The following is a 21,058-nucleotide window of genomic DNA, read 5'->3' on the forward strand; positions in this document are numbered from 1 at the left end:
ACTCCCGCTCGAAAGGGCGGAAGCCCAAAGCAAGCACCGCCGCATCTCACGTGGAAGACACGGATTAACGGCACGGAGACAGTGAGGAAAGAAGATGGAGAGAGAGACAGAGAGTGGTCCTGTGCACATCAAAAAAAGTTGAAGGAGAGAAAGAATAAGGGAGGTCCCTTCATAATTAATTTCTCCCCCCCACGGAAACATCGCGATGGGGCCAATTATTGCCAGAATGTGACTCCGTCGCCTGCTGCGTCACTGTCCACAGAGCTCTATCCTTTAGGCATCCTCATGATGCTGAATACAGTGAGATGGGCACACAGTTGTCTTCGGAGCGCAAATCAAGCTGCTCGGTATTTCAAAACTATTTCTGTGCAATCTGTCCTTTCATAAAATTGCATTTATGTGGAGATCAACCTCTGTTAGTGACAGCACTTTAAAGTAGTAAAGAATCTATTTCTATGAAAAAAAAAGAATTTCAGGTAAAATATTTTTTTTACTTATTTATAATATGGCCATTTCCATTTTGCATCCTGATATGATGTTGTACTTACTCTTTCCCTGTTAGCGTTTTTGAAAAAAGTTGCCAGCCAGCGGCAGCATTTTTGATCATTTTCACAAACGTTTTGTGGCCCCCAGAATATTTTGTTGTTTGAATATCTGAACATGCAATATATCAAAAGAAAGAATAGACTCTCTGCTTAAAAAAAAACAAACAAACATTTATTCTAGCTTCATGCATTCTTTTTTTTTTTATCAATACTCGATTAGGTCTAATGTGGGCAAGTTTCATTAAAAAAAAAGTATCATTTTGAGCAAAATCGCGTTTTTTTGGACAAAGACTACGTCTGGATCAAATTCAGATTGATGATCAAAACACAGACGGAGCAGATCGAGTCCGTCAACACCTCCAAAGCTTCACAGTCCTATAGCTCGTCCTGGGTCGACATTTCATTCTGTAACATTAGGCAGTTTTGATTTATATGCTGTTTAATGTTGATTATTGCGTTATTTTACATATGGATCTGCTTACATAGGCTATGGCTTGTTTCTGCTTCTTCTTTTTTTGATCAGAGGATTCTGTACTCTTTCAGAAGATGCTTAGTAGTGACTCATACCGTATAACAGTGAAAACATAGAAAGCCGTAAATTTCTGTCAATGGCGGAAAAGTTAAAAACAAACGTACTTAAAGTTAAAAACACTAAGTTTAGTTTACAGCAGGTGGATGCAGTGTAAAGTGTGCATGTCAGCTCTGGATTTTAGAACTTTTAGAAACATCTTTTCACTATGGATGTGTGAATCTTAAAATTAGAGTCATCAGAAATGGCTCTTCCGCAGGTCATGGTGTTTATGATGTTATGTGTGGGCAAAGAAAAACATTTAATGAAGCACCTGTTTTGGTGCAGGAGGGATTGGGCCAGTCGACTGAACAGGAACGTCCCGCTGTGATGGCGTTGCACTAGATACAGTCCCCATACAGAATGGCCGGATGAAATTTTGATGAGCGATGGCGTTCTGATGAAAAATTCTGTTTGCCTTCCTGGGACACCCCCTTTTATTCTGCGCCCCTAGGGTGGGGATCTGGGCAGCGGAGATATTTACGCCCGCGGTGCTTGCTTTCAGGGAGGCCGAACAACCCTAATAGAAATTCAAAGATCCCCTTGCGAATGACAAACTGAGGGAGGACAGTTTTCTATTGTTCACTCTTTCCCTTTGCTTGTGCTTTCTGCCTCCCTGATAACCTTTTAAAAATGTTTGCGCAAACGTAGTATCTTACACTGTAGGGAAATCCTGTCAAATTGACAGTAAAATGTGCAAGAAATTCAGTGTACAAAATATTTGAAAACATTTAAACCATTATTGGAATTTTAATTTCTGTCTATTTAACTGAACATATTAGGGGAAAAAAAGGTAAAAACGCTTTTAATGTAAGGTCACAGAGTTATTTTGTATTCTTTCCCGTTTACAGACATAACAATCTGTCGTTTGAAGAGACGTTGTTTCATCTTTGTCTTAATGAGGTAAATACCGGAGTATTACACTATGAACCTTTTGTCAAAGAGACACTGGAAGCCCACTTTCATGTCATGTTCGTGCTTCGAGTCTAACAAGATATACAGCATATTTACACAAGCTGATTGTGACATTGTTTCTGAATGTGTATTATTATGTATTTCATAGTAAACATGAATGCATTTTAGTTAGGGCTGTCAAAGTTAACATGTTAAATTAATTACTGCCATAACTGCATGTTTGAGCATTATAACCGTTTCTTTCTTTTCCTTGAAATGAACTAATCAAAACCTTTGGAACTGGTCAGAACATGTTTGAAGCATCAACTACATGTGAAACATAAGTGGAGGACTGCAGACCACCAATAAAAACAACATTACACATGTTAGAGCAAGTCCAAATGTGAGGAAGGTGGTGTATTATTCAGTCTTTGCACATTTGCTTTGAGTTTCACGTTTGCGTTTCCCATTCGATTGGATATAGTTATAGAGAAATATCTTTTTTTGTGCTATTGAGATGAGTTCAGATTACTTGTACTTCTAATTGCTAAACCCAATAAGTTTAAGCCTATTATTTTAAGCCTTTTTTTCTCATGTTATTAAATTAAAATAGTGTTAGATTGTGATCACATTGATTTTAATTGACTGACTTTCCCAATTGCAGATTTTCTTTTTGTGGAGTAAAATTTTAGGGATATTTATGCAGGAAATTTCAGAAACAAAAGCTCAAAAAGTGCAGTTTTGTTCTGGCTGTTAATGGCTAATTGTATTAGACGTATTCTGAATGTCGTGAGGTGGGGTGGGGTGGGGTGGGGGGTCTTCTAAAGGGGGTTTTCGATTTTCATCCATCATAAAAAGTGATGGCTGGGCTCAGGGTAAAAGGCATGGGTTAATTTAATCATACACAGCCACGAGAGTGCATCATTAGTCATATAATACCCACTTCTGTGCGGAAAGATGGATGAAAACAGACTCTGGTGGATGGATTAGCCAGATCAATGCATATGTAAACAGACAAGTATTCGGCCGCAAACTAGAATGAAAAATAATGTTGGTTGATTCTTTGGGTTGGGTTATTGGATGGCTCTGGCTTGATTCAGCTCTCACATTCGTTTGAATGCTGGCTTTGAAGGTGCCTTTTGATTGTCAGATATAGATGTCAATAGTTTGGGTGAAAGAAAATCTTCAAATATCAAACTTATTTCAAAGCTTTCTTATAGCTTTGATGCAAAATGCATCAACATATTGTATTTTCATTTCAAAAGTCTTGCCTTAGTCATTAAATTGCACTTTGTACTTTTATCAAATTTCAAAGTTCTCACCACCTGGGATTGTAGAAAACTCAGTAATATTCATTGTAGGATCCAAAATCCTTTAAAGGTGGAGTGAGTGATTGCTGCGGTACTAGCGTCAAATAACAGAAAAGCAAAAATATAAAAAATTCACTTAATATTTGCAGCGCTTCAGCTTAATTCGCTGAAGTTTAACAGGTTTTAAATGCAATAAAATAGAGATTTCAGTTAAGTCATTCTTTAAGGAATTTGTATATAATTATTAAGAATTTGTATATTTATATATTAACATCACTGTTGTTGTTATTATTATTATTATTAAAGATTATTTTGATGATTTTTTATATATTCTCCAACATGTATTGAAAGGCTGTGGAACAACTCTTACACTTTATATGGATGTTTGTGTATGAATATTTGCGTGTGTGTGTGTGTGTGTATCTTTGTTTTCTATGTTTTTACTTTTTGTTTTGCTTTTTGTTATGTAATCTCGTCTCTGATGAAAAAAAGTAATTGTCATTCTTTTCAGTTTAAACACACCACTGTTCTATGTAAATTAGGCTCATTACAGACTGTGGCTTTCTGCAATTAAAGTTTGTCGCGTTCAAGTGCTTTTTTGTCGTAGAGAATAGAAATCACTGCGGAAACCAGGTTTATTCTTGCCTATTTCTTTGGGAAATCTTATTAAAGCCAAACTGTATTGAAGCTATTTAAGTTTGAATAAAATATAGCATCTCATTCGTTGACAACAATATTAATATTCACTGTGCTATCTTAGTCTGTGCTGACGATACTGGAATTTTGGTCGAATACATGCTATTTTCGCTGTGTATAAATTCGGTTGTTCATATAAGTGTGCACTACAAGACAAGGTGATGTAGCTGTTGTGGAAAAAACAAATGAATTCACCGCAGCAATTGTTCTCTCCTCCTCTATGATTGATATTTATGGCACGCCCAACTCGGTTATCAGTTTCCCAGTAAATATGACTTGAGAGGGCAATAATGTCCAAATACAAATACTCCGATAGCACATGAAGGCAGCATCTATCTATTTTCTAAATGCATGTTATTGATCTTATACTGAACGACTCATCCATGCATGTTACTTTTTTTCCCTTTTTTTTTTGACCTCGTAAGTTTGAATTACACATCATAACTCAATCTTCCTGTGAAACGACAGACTTCTCCAATCATTCAGACTGTTTAAACCCCGCCCCTTTCTTAGTCATCTGCAACCTCGCATTTAGGTCCGCCTCCATCCAATCAAAAACCAATAGATAGAACCAAGTCCCCGACCAACTTTTTTGTCTTTTTTTATAATCCATTTCACTCAGATGTACGTCACATTAAAGAAGAAATTATCTGTTACTACTTCTGTTCCGTCGCACATTTAACATTGTGCTAATTTAATTGAAAAGACATTTGTGTACATTTTTATAGTTTATGGCTGCAGTTGTTACTTCAATGATGTTTACAAAAAAAGTTTTATTGAACATCCCATTAGCTGGACAACCAATACTCCCGCCCCAAACTCACTCAAATGGTTGAGCCTTCCTGTGTCAATCTGTTTGGATGCTCAAACAGACAGAGAGATGTCAGTGCCGGAGTAAAATGGACAAATCTGTGAGTAACTTGCAATTTTATGTTCCAACCACAGATGCCAAAGTTCTGTAGTGCAGCTGGTGCATGAGAAATAATTACACACTTCAGGTTTAGAGGTAATTCAGTCTAATACTCAACATTTATAAACTGCTGGTTCTTTACATCTGTTTTTTTTTTTTCTTCAAATAGTAACTGTTTGAGATGCCAAAACGGGTGTGAGTGCAGCTAACAATGCTACGTTCAGACTGCAGATAAATGTGGGCCAAGTTTTTTTTGTGTGATTCAGATCTGTTTACATGACAGTGTGAACAGCACAAACCACATTTGAATCTGATCATTTTGATTCCGATTTGGACCACTTCCATATGTGGTTCTAAATCCGATTCAGAAGATGTTTTGCAATGAGACCTCAGCTTGAACAGTCAAATCGGAATTCATGCGACTTTTATGTCACTCTACATCAATATTTGTCATAATTCTGTGCTCATGGGAGTGACTTTTACATACCCGACGTTATCAAGACAGTTGCGAAAGATAGTTAGTGAAGGACAGTGATGTGTCAGAGCTTATAACTATTACAGTGACAGCTCTATATACAAGCAAAACACGAGGGCTCATGTCATAAATGTTTAAAAATTCTGCACTCTTTTTTGTCTTCCTCTTTGTTCTTTTAAATTGCCTGTGCATAAATTTACTGGCTTCCACGGCAGATCACACTATAAATAAAGATGTAATCACTTACTTTAATTTCCTCCGTGTTTACTTCCGTATGACAGCGTGTTGCGTGACATCTATTTATTGTTCTTTTGCGCATGCGGATCAGTTCTGGACCATGATCTGTTCACATTGTAATCTGATATTGGCCAAATTTAAAACAGCAGTGTGAACAGGTATACAAAATAATCTGATCTGAGCAATAAATCTGAATTGCACTAAGGCTCGCAGTGTGAATGTAGCCAAAAAGACCGCAGGGGCTTAGGAGACCATGCCATCTGAATTTCGCACTGCCAATAACGCACTTACTCGTGTGTTTAATAATATATCTTTGCATATGTTACAGCAGTGAGCATGCAGGAAGACAGGAAGGAAGCCTGAGTTTGCACCCCTGGCCGCTTTGCTAATGTAACCTTAGCTGAAGAGTAACTCAGGCCAAGGACTCATCTTTGATGGTCAGTGCTGATGGTGTTCGGCTTTTTAGAAGCAAACTCACGGAGCTCCTGTGGGAATACTGTAAGAGCAGCTCTGCCAAGACCTGAGCATTTATAATAAATTCTCCGCTCTGCTTCTAACTGTACCGACGTACTGCTAGTATAATCTTCACCTAAAAGTAGGGCAAGTATTACATCACACGAAAGCAACTGCAGACAAAAGCAGAAATTGCAGATCACACATATGCCCGCGCAACGCAGTATGGTGAAAATCATGATCAAATACACCAATGATGTTTAAATGAAACTGAAGACATAAATAGTGGGCATTTGAAATTTGCCTGTGAAATGATTCCTCTCTCTTGAGCTGGCTGAATTCACTATTCTTGATTGCTGTTAGGGTTTAAGAATGTTAACAAATCCCCAACGCTAAATATTAAACTTGTGTACAACGGAAAAAATAAAAACATACTGATATAATGTTAATATAACAATTTTAGTGCAAAATCTGGTTTGTACTTTTATAATGCAGTGACAAGCACCAAAAAACACAGTTGGTAATGAGAAAGCCACATGTAGAATCAAAGCTCATCAAAAGTATCTTTTCCACAAGCTGAGGTAAGTACTAGTGTATAGGTGTACAGTGTCATACCCACAAATACAAAACTCCATCATGGTAACACACGACACTAAAATAATGCAATAAAAATTAAATTAACAACATAAGATATAACATAAAACCCTAATGTACAAAATACAGACATTTCAATGAAAAACTAAATTAAATGGTTGTCAATTTACATTTTTTCTTTGTAAATTATAAGATGACTTGTTCTTTTTTACTTCCAACAACTGCAATTGTAAAAATAATTTACTGTAAAATGACATGAAATGCCCTTTTAGATTGATTAGTTTTTCACCATATAGTGTATAAATGTATACTTTCCATTAACCAATTAAAAGGTTGTACCATACCATTTTTACACTTTTTACCATTAATATACTGAATTTGTTTATCGTGCACATACTCCATGTAACTAGTTGAGTTGTGCTATAGCTTTTCTAAGTAATCAGATTTATCATTTTCGCCTTGCAGATGCGACGTGCAAATGCAGATAGAACCTATTATAATCAGTGATGCTGTCTACACTGGATGCGGCACAAGATGAAAAATTCAATTTCTGATGTAGGCCTACTTCAAACACTCTCATTACTTCTCACATGAATGATAAATGGATTTGTAACATTCGCTTTGTAGTGTCCAGTGTAGACAGCTTCAAGCAGTTGCGTCCAGCTTAGACAAGCTGTCAGTAACTGCTATTGCAGGTCGGCAACAGGCGGCCCGCACCAGCAATAATATCTGGCCCGTGCCCGCAGCCAGATTACTTTGATAGTAGCTGTACGAGAACATTTTTGCAGCAATGATTTATTTTGACATGAATTGAGAGCTTTTAATTTGAAAAGTTCTGAAAGACATTCAAAAGAGTCTGTGGATCGTTGCAGATAAGACACACCGGCTTTGCATTCACAAAACTAGGTAGGATGAACACATAGTTGTCTTTCCATTCTTCTTTGTATGCCCTATTTTCCCTGTCAACTTTTCTCTTTTGACTCTTTTATAGTGCCATTTTCTCTCACCAGCTACCTTAAATGTTAACATCACTCTGCACACGACATAATAGCGTACCTCTAGCACGCAAATAATTATAAAAATGCAGTTAAGTACGTGAGGATGCCAAGGAATCATTCTGAGTGTAAAAGTAGGCTTTGTCAAATAATTATTACAATAAGTTAAGCTCCATTGTGTAACAAGCAAATTAAAATGATACACATTTATTGTTCACAATATGGAAAGAGGAAATAAAACATAGTTCGTTAAGAGCATGACTCAAACATGCCATTAATGGGCTTATTGAAGTCCTAATAAAGTTATTTTTATCCATTCCGCATCTCCCACATATGTGTGTTTTAGCAAGGCGGTCTATATTGCAAGTTGGTGAATGAAGATACTTGCCAGGTTATGTGTCACTACGGCTTTATTAATTTATCCAGTGTAAAACCCGGACACCGCCACACAAATGTGGCTTTTTGTTAATGACTGTTTAACAGGATTTAACACAGAGTAACAGCTCACTACCAGTTACAAAAGACACTGTAAGAGTCTGTCACAGGCAATTTTAGTTGAAGATAGATTATCTTCTAGATTATCCTTTGACTATGTTCTTGCCCTCCATCCAGTGGCGAATAAATTTTTTTTGGCCCGATGCTAAACTTACTTGCAGACCCCTGCGCTATTGCATGATTAATCGTTAAAAGATTGCTATCTCGATTCAAACACCCATGCGATCTCATTCCTAAAATGACAATGATTCGACTGTGACTATTTGACAAAATCACACCAGAACATTCAAATCTGTGTTTGTGCTGCCACTGACCCAGATAATGTATAGGTATGACCCATGTATTGGTATGAAACAGCTTCACAAACAGCTTCTTTTCAACCACCCAGTATTGTTATTTCTGTTAGAAATATTTGTATTATCACAGAAGTACTGGTATAAAAGTTTATAATTCAGATATAAACACTGATGTTTAAGGAAGCAATCAATTACATCATTTAATAATATTTCACCAGTAGGTGGCGACAAGTACAAGTGACTTAAAAATATATCTGTCATTGAATCATTCATTCAAGAGATTCATTAAAAAACGCTGATTCCTCCAGTAATGAAACAAGTGATATATTTATGTGTGATCAATGAATCATTCATTCAACCCGTTTTATTTCATCATTCATTCAGATTATTTAAACATTTTAAATAGACTGCAGCCATTAACATTTCGTCAGAACCTCTAGTAAATGACATGTTATTTTGTGTCTGTTCAGAATCGTGGGAGAATAAGGATCTCTGTTTGAAACAATAAAATCCAGAATTGCAGCTCTACCAAATAGCGTACCTTAGCAACCACCCAGAACACTCTGGCAGAAAATGTAAGAAAAAACGATACTCGGTTACTAACGTAACCTCGGTTCTCTCTAGAGAGGGAACGAGTATTGCGTAAGTTTAGCTTACGCTACGGGGAGAAAGATTCAGCTTCTCGAGATACTGAAGCCAAAAATTATCCTTAATTTTGTATTCCTTGTCAACGCAGTGCAGCAGCTAGCAGACCTAGAGCAGGCCATCTCGCGTGCTCATTGGCTGCCCTGCGGCAACTGCTGGAGCCTACCAGTGAGCCCGGCGTGACGTCATGCCCAATGAAGGGCGCCCGCGCCTTCATAGCGTCACGGCCCGCCAGAATGTGCGTGGCTTAGCGTATAAAAGTAGGGGCTGTAGGCTATCTTCTCTGGTTTTTCGTCGACTGAAGCGAAGTCGCTCGTGGCGCGAGCACAGCCGGTTACGCAATACTCGTTCCCTCTCTAGAGAGTATCGTTCTCTTACGAGAGGTTCTCTCGTATTGCGTAAGTTTAGCTTACGCTACGGGAACACTTTGTCAACGCCGTGCGCGCCAATCATCCACCATGAGACCCCGAACTTTCAGGGGAACCCCATAAGTGAAAAATAAGGTGGCCAGCCACGCGGGCCATCATTTGTACATAAGCACACGTAGGGAATACAGAGCAGCGCGCCGGTCTGTATAGGCACATGGCACATACCCTACTTAGTGCAGCTCAACCAGGAGAGCTGAGTCATGTGAGAGTGATCTGAGCAGGAAATCTGGGCAGAATACACCTCTCCTTCAAACTGACAACAGTTTAGCCTGCAAGGCAGGAACTTCTAGGTTATAAAACCTGACAAAGGTAGACGGGGAGCTCCAGCCTGCCGCTACACATATGTCATAGATATAAATTCCACTGGACCATGCCCACGAAAGAGGCCACGCCTCTCGTGGAATGAGCCCTGATGCCCAGAGGGCATTGCAGACCTTTCGACGCATAAGCGGCTGCTATCCATCTGGACAGGCTCTGTTTCGAGGAGGCGAGACCCTTGGTGCACCCACAAAACGAAACAAAAAGCTGTTCCGAACGCCTGAAGGAGGCGGAGCGCGTAATGTAAACCCTCAGCGCTCTGACAGGGCAGAGGAGATTCACATCACTTTCGCTGTCAGATGCTGGGAGAGCTGACAATGAAATAACTTGCGCTCTGAATGGATTGCCCATCACTTTAGGGACATAGCCATGTCTAGGTCTGAGGATGACTTCAGAGTCATTTGGCCCGAACTCAAGACACGACGCGCTGATAGACAGCGCATGCAGGTCCCCCACACGTTTTACTGATGACAGTGCAGTCAGAAAGACGGTTTTCAGTGATAGATATTTCAACCCCACGGAGTCTAGTGGTTCAAATGGAAAAGCTTTCAGGGCCTCGAGGACCAACGAAAGATCCCACATGGGAACCAACAGGGGGCGCGGCGGATTCATCCTTCTAGCTCCTCTAAGGAAGCGGATGACCAACCAGTGACTGGCCGTGCGTCGATTCTGTGAACGCTGCCACGGCCGCCACGTATACTTTGAGCGTGGATGTGACGCTATGAAGGTGCGGGCGCCCTTCATTGGGCGTGACGTCACACCGGGCTCACTGGTAGGCTGCAGCAGTTGCCGCAGGGCAGCCAATGAGCACGCGAGATGGCCTGCTCTAGGTCTGCTAGCTGCTGCACTGCGTTGACAAGGAATACAAAATTAAGGATAATTTTTGGCTTCAGTATCTCGAGAAGATGAATCTTTCCCCCCGTAGCGTAAGCTAAACTTACGCAATACGAGAGAACCTCTCGTAAGAGAACATTGTGTTTACTAAATGTAATTTTATAGAAGGAACCAGAAGATTGCATATACTCTCTATACTTGAAACCTTGCAGAAAACTTCAAACTTTTTTTCTGCTGTGAGACTGATTGGCTCAGTATGGTAAGAGATGCACACTAAACAAAATGAAAAAAGAGAATGTGAGATTAAACCAAACGTGCACGAAAATGCAGCACTAGGTTCCGTTCAAACGCAGCACACACTGAAGCATGAAGCTCGCTCAAGGCTCTGTCCAACGGAAACTTAGCTCGTGCTTGACTCTTTAGATGTGTCCGACTGCCTCTGAGAGGGGGGCTTCATCTTGGTCTGTTGACACGGCTCTGTTGCCCAAAAAAAGTACTTGCATGACTGCCCTCAGGGACTTTCAAGCGTTCATTTTTACAGATTTTTTGTTGTTTTTTTGTCATATTTTTTTCTTTTGACAAAATATTTACTTGAAAGGTATAAATATTTTGTCATGTCATATTTTAGTTCTAAACCTCATTTAAGTCCAGTTACCTCCGAATGAATTGGTATATATTTTAAGTCAACGTAAATAGAAAAAAACATGTGAATCTAACAGTCTAAACTATCATCAAATATTTAATTTAAATGTGTCAAACATACAGTACAGTTCGAAAGTTTAGGGGTCAGTAAGATTTTTTTGTTTTATAATTTAATAGTTTAATTCAGCAAGGACACATTCAATTAATCAAAAGTGACAGTAAAGACATTTATAATGTTACAAAATGTTTGTACTTTATATAAATGCTGTTCTTTTGAACTTTCAATTCATAATGGGGGGGGGGGGTCACAGGTTACACAAATATATTACACAGGACAACTGTTTTCAACATTGATAATAAGAAATTATTCTTGAGCAGCAAATCTGCATATTAGAATGATTTCTGAAGGATCATGTGACACTGAATACTGGAGTAATGATGCTGAAAATTCAGCTTTGCCTTTACAGGAATAAAACACATTTTAAAATGTATTTAAGTTAAAAACACATTAAATATTTATAAGTTATACATGTGCAAAATTTTTTATAAATATTTTTCTATTTAATTTTTTTGTCTCCGGGCAGGACTCTCCATTTCTGCTGAAGTAGGCAGTACAAGCTGTTGGACAATGCTAAACAATAACCAAACAGCTATTTAACTTGGTCTGGCTCCATTGTGGTGTGTACATCCACTTTTCACAATCCAATCAGTTCCCTGTGGATGAAATCAAGTCCTGTTTTGCATTTTCACTTAGAAATATGTTACATTACAGAAGTAAAATGGTTTGAGAATGACTATTCAGGTTGATTTTAAGAAGCTAGATGGGAATATCCACACCAGCATCTAGAACACAACATGTGCTGGTGTTTTCAGCAGGGATGCCGACGATGGGCAAACGATGGCCTGTCAGGTCATTCACGGCACAGTGCACTGTAGACACTAAGCAACTGTCAGCACGTCTGTATATTGACAGATCCCAGCTGAACAAAGTAACATATCAAAAAAGCTATGCCGATAAGATCGGCGTGTGACTGTCTATGTGATTTATAGATTCTGACCACCATAAAGGGATGTAGGGATGTTTCTGTAGGGTGTACAGTAGAGAAGAGCTCTCATTCGGATTATACTAACATTGCAAAGTGCTCAGCTTATCCACTTTTGCTAGTGTTGTGAGCTTTGCATCAGCCTTTGTGTTTTTCACACTGGTTTGTTTTTCCAAAGAACCAAAGCAACCACAATGCATTTGAGCCTCAGTTAAAGCAGCCTGCAGTGAATTATACATAAACTCACGTCCCGTAAGCAGTACACGCTCAGAGATCTACCTCAATTCTTACATAAAGGGATTGCTTTGTGTGAAGAAGCAGAGGGAAATTCCCCCATAAGTTATTATCTAAGGGTTTATGATGAAAAAAAAGACATCCTAAAACAAAAACAGGGTAAAATTAAAATCTGAAAAAATTTAAAAAAGCTAATTTGGCTGGGATGTTGGTGTCCACATGAGACCTTTTTAACTAGCTAACCAGCAAGACCATACTGGTTGATAAACCTCACCAACTAGTTGCTGTTAACAGCATGGCTAAAAATGTACTGTGGTAGTCCTATAGTAAAGTGATGATGATGCATGGTAATATTATGATACTTTCAAAAATACATGGTACTACCAAGGTTGTTTTGGAGATTTACCGCTGTAGTACCATGGTATTCTTGAAAGCACCTTGCAAATACACATGATGGAAAGGCACATGAATTTCAGTACTATTGTATATAAAATACAGTAGTATTACCACCTGATGACATTACTGTACTATACTACCAACACAGTAAAAATTTAAAGTAACACTTACAAAAACATACCATAGTACTAACATGTTTCTCGGACATCCACCATAGTAATAGTGTTTTTTTGGACATTTATCATAATAGTGCCATGTTCATGGAAGCACCTGGCAAATACAATGGTGCCTGAATTTCAGTACCATGGTATATTTCAAACTACCAGGGTATTACCAACCGATGACATTACTGTACTGTACCATCCTACCAGCACATTAGCATTTTGTTAGTTATACTTACAAAAAGATACCATAGTACTGCCATGTTTTTCAAAACATGGGGGGTGGATGTATTTACCATAGTAATACCATAGCATTCCTTATGAAAATTAAATATGGTTTTACTACAGATAAAACCAAAAAAACATTGTTATTATAGTTAAACCATGGTAACCACAAATGAACCATGGTTTTGCCACACTAACCATAGTTCCTCTTCAGTCGGTCAGTCGATGCCACGTCGAGACCGACGAATAGGAATCTCGCTAGAGAGGCCAATTTACTTCGAGTGAAACTAAAAAGCAAATGCAAATTGGCGTGTAATCATTTGCATCAGCTGTTCAGCCTCACAGCGCGGGTATATAATGAGCAGAAGTTGCGATTGCACTTCAGCTTTTTGCTTCGGAGCCAAGCACTTCGATGCTCTCTACAAACTTCCAGGAGATTGTGAAACTTCAAACCAGCCTTTTTCTCGAACCTCTCCACCCTGGTACGGGCGTGACAGCACAGCAGCGCGAGCGGTCTTCTCTTCTCTCTCTCTCTCTTTTTTGTTTTTTACTGAGCAAAACAAAAAAGCTTTTGTCACAGCTGGTGAGGTGCGCAGTGAGAGCACTTAACAGCCGTTTTCACGTCTGGTAAGAACAGCAAGAAAGAAACAGCGCACAGACAGGTGCACATTCCTGTCCGTGTTCATGGTGACCGTTCCCCAGCGTGCTTCAGCACCAGTGAGAGCAGCCCCTAAAAGAACTTACACAGATAGGTCGCGTCTTATTCAAGATTACTTTCTATCTGTGTGTTTCTGGATGTGGTCGTTACCTGGGGTCACGGGATGGCCACGATCGCTGCCTCGTGTGTCTGGGGCTCAAACACACTGAGGCAGCTTTCGTGGATGAGACATGTACCCATTGTGAGAAGATGACCATCTTGCGCGGGTTGGCGCGCGCTGGTTCTCAGGAACCCACCCCAGAGCCTTTCTTTACGGAAGTGCACAAGGAGCTCACGGGGTCGTGGACGGCACCTTTTACTGCCAGAAACTGTCTAGAAGCACCGAGAGGTCCGGCTCTGTCGGCTTGCTGCACCCTATTGTGCACCCTTATTACTCCAGAGTGAAAAACCTGTTGAGTCCTCCAGAACCCACAGCCCGGGCATGGCGGAGCGTCCGGCGCCAGGCCATTATCCGCTGAATCCTTGAGAACCGGGTCTAGGCTGGGTCCCATATGTGTGACCCTACGGGGATCCCATATGTGTATTTCTTCCACGGCTGCTCCTAAACTGAAGCCCGTGTCTTTCCCTTGGGCTAAGTCACCCAGTATTTCATATGTAGTCCAGCCTTAGGGCTAGTCCATATGTATTTCCCACATAACTCCTTGAAGAAAGTGGCTTCCGCAACGTTCTCCTTCCTAACAGAAAGGGCACGCTTTCCCAGTGTTATCCAATATCTCACTGTATGGGTTATCACGGAACAACAGTGACAGGTACACCCTGTGTAAGCCATCTTCTATTGTCCTTCCAGGCAAGAATGAGCAGAGGCTTGCTAGGGCGCTGGATGGGGTGTAGCAGCTGTGGCCCTTTGGTAGGGATTCCTATTCGTCGGTCTCGACGTGGCGTCGACTGACTGACTGAAGAGGAACGTCTCGGTTACATATGGTAATCCTTGTTCCCTGAAGGAGAGAACGGAGACGCCATATCCCGTCCCCACATTTGCTGCTGCCTGCTGGGGCGGCCAGCTTATCAGGCTTGACTCCTCAGCAAAAAACTGAAGTGCAATCGCACCTGCTTCTCATTATATACCTGTGCTGCGAGGCTGAACAGCACATCCAAATGATTGCATGCCAATGTGCATTAGTTTGTTCAGTTTCACAAGTAGATTGCCCTCTCTAGCGAGATTCCTATTCATCGGCCTCGACGGGGCATCTCCGTTCCCTGAAGAAGGGTTACCATATGTAACCGAGACATTTACCCATGGTATTTGTGGTAAAACTTTGGTTATACAAATGGTAATCAACCTGCCAATAAAACATGGTTAGTACACTTTTACTATAATAAAACCATGGGGATTTTTGTATGAACTTGTAAAAAAATGTAAATAACATTAATTTCGTTATATTGTAGTATTTGTGTGTAACACCGTAAAATTTGTTTTTCCTAAAACGGTACTTTTATAAATGCCATAATACTGAAATTCATGTATTCCGTCTTTACATGGAACACCAGGACCACCATGGTACTTTTTTGTAAGTGTTTGCTGGTACCGATGCCAAACCAGCACTAACTAGCATAAATCAGTCTAGAGTAATAAGAAAATTCATCAGGGTCAGAGGGTATTTCAGTGGTGTTCACTGTTTTTACATGATCTCACGGTGCATTTTGACCTTAGAAACAAATGTTTCAGTGAAAAGAAAGAAGGGCCTGACAGCACCTGACTGGTGTCGTCTGATCTTCCCAAACTGTCCCGCTTCAAATTGCCAATATTCTCTTTTGACAAGACCTGCCTATGTCTCTCACACCCTCTCTGCCAGTCTTAAACCTTAGATTCAGGGCTCAGGTGCCTCTCAAACAGCACAAAAATTGCATAAAGAATCAAGAAATGCCATCTGATGTCCAAAGTTTTCACTTCCTCAGGAGGACACCTTTCTGACAGACTGACATTTTCTTAATGGGAACGATGAAGGAGGTGAATGAGGGTCAGACTGAATAAATGATCCTGCCCAGATCTCAGACACATCTTGCCAATCTGTCTGTCCATGATCATGAGGCCAAAGCTGGCTTTACCCATCAGACTCCTGCCACACGACCTTGACTACTAAATATCAACTTACACAGATGACCGTTGCATATCACAACCTGAACCGTCAGTTCAAAGGTTCCATTCGTATGGCTGTGTTTGGATTAGCATACTACCATACTACACATTCTAGTATGCACATTTTTTTACAGTTTCATATTCTATTCATATACTGTTTTTACTCATAGACATTACCATTCAAAAGTTGAGGGTCATATGTTTGGTTTTTGAAAGAAGTCTCATTAAGCACATGAAGACAGTATTTATTTGGTCCTATTGTGAAATATTATTTCAATTTAAAAAAATTGTTTTCTACTTTAATATATTTTAAAATGTAATGTATTCCTGTGGCGGCAAAGCTGAATTTTCAGCGTCATTACTCCAGTCTTCAGTGTCAGATGATCCTTCAGAAATCATTTTAATATGCTGATTTGCTGCTCAAGATACATTTCGTATTATTATCAGTGTTGAAAACAGTTTTTTTAAATTATGATACATTTTTCCAGGATTTTTTTGATGAATAGAAAGTTCAAAAGAACAGCATTTATTTAAAATACCATTTATTTTAAATATTTTGTAACAATGTAAAAGTCTTTTAATGCAAACTTGCTGAATAAAATTATAAATGTATATATATATATATATATATATATATATATATATATTACTGACCCCAAACTTCTGAAAAGTAGTGTATATTTGTACAAACTGGAGCAATAATCAAACATACCCGCCTAAACGGTCTATCTTATATTTTTGCTTTTTTAATGATTCATTTGAGTGAATTGATTCAGATTGTTCATGAAAATGAACTGGTCCTAAAACGATTCACTGATTAATTTGAGTTGCTGCACAAAAATCCATATTTTATGTGAATGAATGAGATCATCATTATACACACACACACACACGCACACACACACACACACACGCACGCACACACACACACACACACACACACACACACACACACACACACACACACACACACACACACACACACACACACACACACACACACAATCACACACACACACAATCACACACACACACACACACACACACACACACACACACACACACACACACACACACACACACACACACACACACACACACACACACATATAGTGGTCCTTTTATGTACAGTGTGTATATATATGTATAAATACCCAAGGGTTTACCCAAAAACTCTGCCATTATTTACTCACCCTCATGTTGTTCCAAAACTGTAAGTCTTTCATTCATCTTTGGAACAAAAATTAAGATATTTTTAATGAAATCTGAGCAATTTTTGTCCCTCCATTGACAGCTACTCAACAACCACTTTGACGCTTCAAAAAGTTCATAAAGCGATCGTAAAACTAATCCATATGAATTGAGCGGTTTAATCCAAATTTTCTGAAGAGACTTGATCACTATATGATGAACAGATTGAATTTAGGCTTTTATTCACATACTGCATCTATAAACATTGATCAGCGAACATAAACAGGAGCTCAACCATACTTACTTTGATGCGGGAAAACACACTTCATTGGTTCTTGAGGACTCTCAATTGTGCTGCGTAACACGAGAATGAACATCATTGATTTTCGCATTGTCAAGCGAACATACTTGAGCTTCCGTTTACCATTATTAACATTTTGTTGCATCAAATTGGTAGTTGCGTAGGTTGTCAATGGAGGGACAGAAAGCTCTTTCCGTAAAAATATTTTCATTTGTTTTCCGAAGTTGAAAGAAAGTCTGAAGGCATGAGGGTGAGTAATTATTAATGACATAATTTTCATTTTTCATTCATGCTACTTTTTGACAGTAGGTTGGGAAGCTGAAGTGTCAGTACCTTCCCCCAACACTAGTAATAATACAGAACAAGTAGGTGTGTACAAACTTTTGACGGGTATGTACTTTTCAACTTCTTTCTTTACATATATCACTATGTCTTGGTGTTGTCTGGCCTGGTGATTAAAAGGTTGAAAACACAAGCACTTACATTTAATACAAGAGCACAACGGCACAATCCAAGTGTGGGTGTGAATCAATCTCAGAGGGATTCTAGATTCTCTACAAAACACCTCTTCATGGTGGTGCTTTCATGATAGAGTTTCTGCCCACACACGGGTGATAAAGACGGAAGGATCCTGATGTTGTCCTCATGGCACCTCTGGAGCTTCCTCCATCTCACCTTCCCTCCATAGCCTCTGACTCTTTGCTAATGTAGGCCCAAGGACATCTCTGAGATGTGAGTTCTTTTATTTCCATTCGACCTTGATCTTTCGAAATGCCCTATCAGGTTCTCTGTATATTAACAAAACAGCATTATTTCTCAAAAATCCCTCACGCCAAATTCACCAGCCATCTTTGGCGTCTTTGATATGCAGGTTGCAGTATCTTGGTACACTGGATTTTCAGAAGGCTTTCACAGGAGGATTCAGGGAGGAAAGGGGGAATGGGAACAGGAGATGCATCTGATCAACTCAAGTCTTTGCATAAATTAACATGAACCCTGGGAATTGTGTTTATTTATTTATTTCCTCTCATACCAGGTTTAATTAAGGTTCAAGCAATGTCTTTGGGATATTTGTCTGATGGAACACGAGCCCACCCTCTCGCTTTCACCCTCTCCCAGTCCATCTACTGGGACGCCTATTTGTGAACTCTTTCTACTGTCTTGTATCTCACGTCAGATTGCAGCAAGCTGGAGCAGGGAGGAGAAGGTGAGAATAAAACGCAAGTCTTATCTTTTCACATATTAGTGTTGGGCAAAAAAATGAATCCCACAAGATGAGCTTCACAGGGAGAATGGTTGTGTCTCATTATGTTCACAGACACGTGGCGTGCTGTATGGCATGATGCCTCCTAAACATTTCTTTTTAGCGGGAAAGGGGCTGATCAAGATGATTTTTCACGAATGTCATCAAAGCAGCAGGGAAAAAAACAACTGAGGAATATGTTTTCATTGTTCAGTCAGGCTATTTTTAGATGCCTTCTGCAGAAATTTGAGTTAGTAGTATCGCTGGCACTTCGGATGAAAAGGCAAACATCATTATCAGAGCGCACATAACGTCTCCTGGCAAACAAGACACAAAATAAAGAGGTAAATAGGGAAATTAACAGCGTACTTTAATTGCTTTAAATAAGTAACACTTCATCTTCCTCAATTAAGGATTCTTGGTCCATGTTATTATAGGCTATTTAGTGTAATCAGCACTGATTATTAGCGAATGCTTGATGGCAGGGGAAATAGGCCGTGATGTAGGAAGTGTCACTGGTCGTAGAGTCTGATCTGATTATTGTTCCCAACACCCACCAACCCCGTGGACTCCATTTAGACGAGTACTCACAGGGCAGGCCATCAGGGAGGCCTTGCCATTTTTATTATTCAAATGCTGCTGAAACGCATCCCAATGTTGTGGAATGAATAAAATATCCCAGGACGATTTTCCGCTGGGTATTAGCTTAACATTTCCACTCTGGCGGTCCTCTCATTATGAAACACTGAAACATCACTCAGCCCTCTTATAGGCTGCTTTCTGCATGTCCATTTGTCTACTTAAGCCATCCCATTCCCTGTCGCCGTTAAAACAATTTCCTCTCTGACATACCAGAATAAGTATTGATTGAGGGTTTGCATTACCGGAGGTTTGGGCCTTGGATTGATCCCCCTTTGCTGCTGGACATTTTTATCATAGCTGATCACTTCAACGCAGAGAACAACTAGTTTAAATATGCTAAGATGATATTCTAAGTAATATACTAATTTAAAATATGCTAAGACACATTATTTTTCACATATTTTACATTGTTGCAGCACCACTCTTCCCTGTATGCCAAACCTGTAGGTGGCAGTGTAACGAGAAGCTCAAGCCCACGTTAGCCAATCAGAATTCACAACAACAGCAACGAATCACTTTCTCTTTTGAACAAAGAGGTCACTCCAGTACAGGAGGTGGCGGTATGCACCTTAAAAGTTGGTATGCAACTCACCAATAAATCCACAGAAGAAGAAGAAGAACAAAGAGGTCGCACTTTTGGTGCGAGTTTTGTCGCATACTGTGACGTCGGCTGCCTAAAACTCTGTTTTTCTCAGTTTACATGCAAATGGAGTTTTCCAAAATCTCCACTTTGGTCGGAGTTATTAGAAATAATCATTTTCTGTGATAAAAACTGGGTTTTCGTGTAAATGAAAGGCCAAACCGCAGAGAAATATCTGCGTCTTCCCTTCGTGTAAACAGGGCACGAATAGTACCACCTCGGTTGAGGTTCAAAGCATGCCGCACTGATACTAAAATGTGATGTGTAAACAACACTGCAGCTCACTGATTGGTCAGAGAAAATCGTCACTACCAGCGTCATTGGATTTGCAAAACAAGACACCAAACCCGCTTGCAGCAACAGCCACCGTAGTATCATTTGTTTCATTTGTTGTGCTTTTTTAAAGGACTTGCTTTAAACGACAGTCACACGCAACTTGGAAAAATAAATGGCTCGTGGTCAGTAGACGAGGTGCAGACGTTCCTCTCATTGGTTGATGAAGCGGTACTAGTGGAACTGCAGTGGAAAAGCAAAACGAGCCGTACCATGCAGTGGAAAAGCACCATACGAAGCCCCGTCTTCTGAAAAGTGCAATGTGCTCTGATTGGTCAGCTGGACCAGTGTGTTGTGATTGGTCAACTGCTTAAAACATGTTTCTGAAATGTTACGCCCCTTACCATAACCATGAGTTTCAACACACTAGAAACGCAACTCAACCAGGCCTCGCCCCCTTTATTTTGTGTATGCTTGGGTGGGAATTATTTAAATGAGGAATATTTTGACGTACGTTCCCGGAAAAAAAGACTACAATTTTAAAATGACTAAAATGTTTCAGGGAGTTCATAAACAGTG

General features: G+C 39.7%; 1 protein-coding gene across 3 annotated transcripts in view; it reads right to left on the reverse strand.

Annotated features, from left to right (window-relative positions):
• The window catches only part of ntng2a (netrin g2a), a 63,988-nt gene that overhangs the window by 32,060 nt on the left and 10,870 nt on the right, over nucleotides 1-21,058 (reverse strand). The window lies entirely within an intron of this gene.

This window comes from Siphateles boraxobius, unplaced genomic scaffold (genome assembly GCF_051911475.1).
Source record: "Siphateles boraxobius isolate OS27281-9 unplaced genomic scaffold, OSU_SipBor_1 9, whole genome shotgun sequence".
In the NCBI taxonomy this organism is placed as follows: Eukaryota; Metazoa; Chordata; class Actinopteri; order Cypriniformes; family Leuciscidae; genus Siphateles; species Siphateles boraxobius.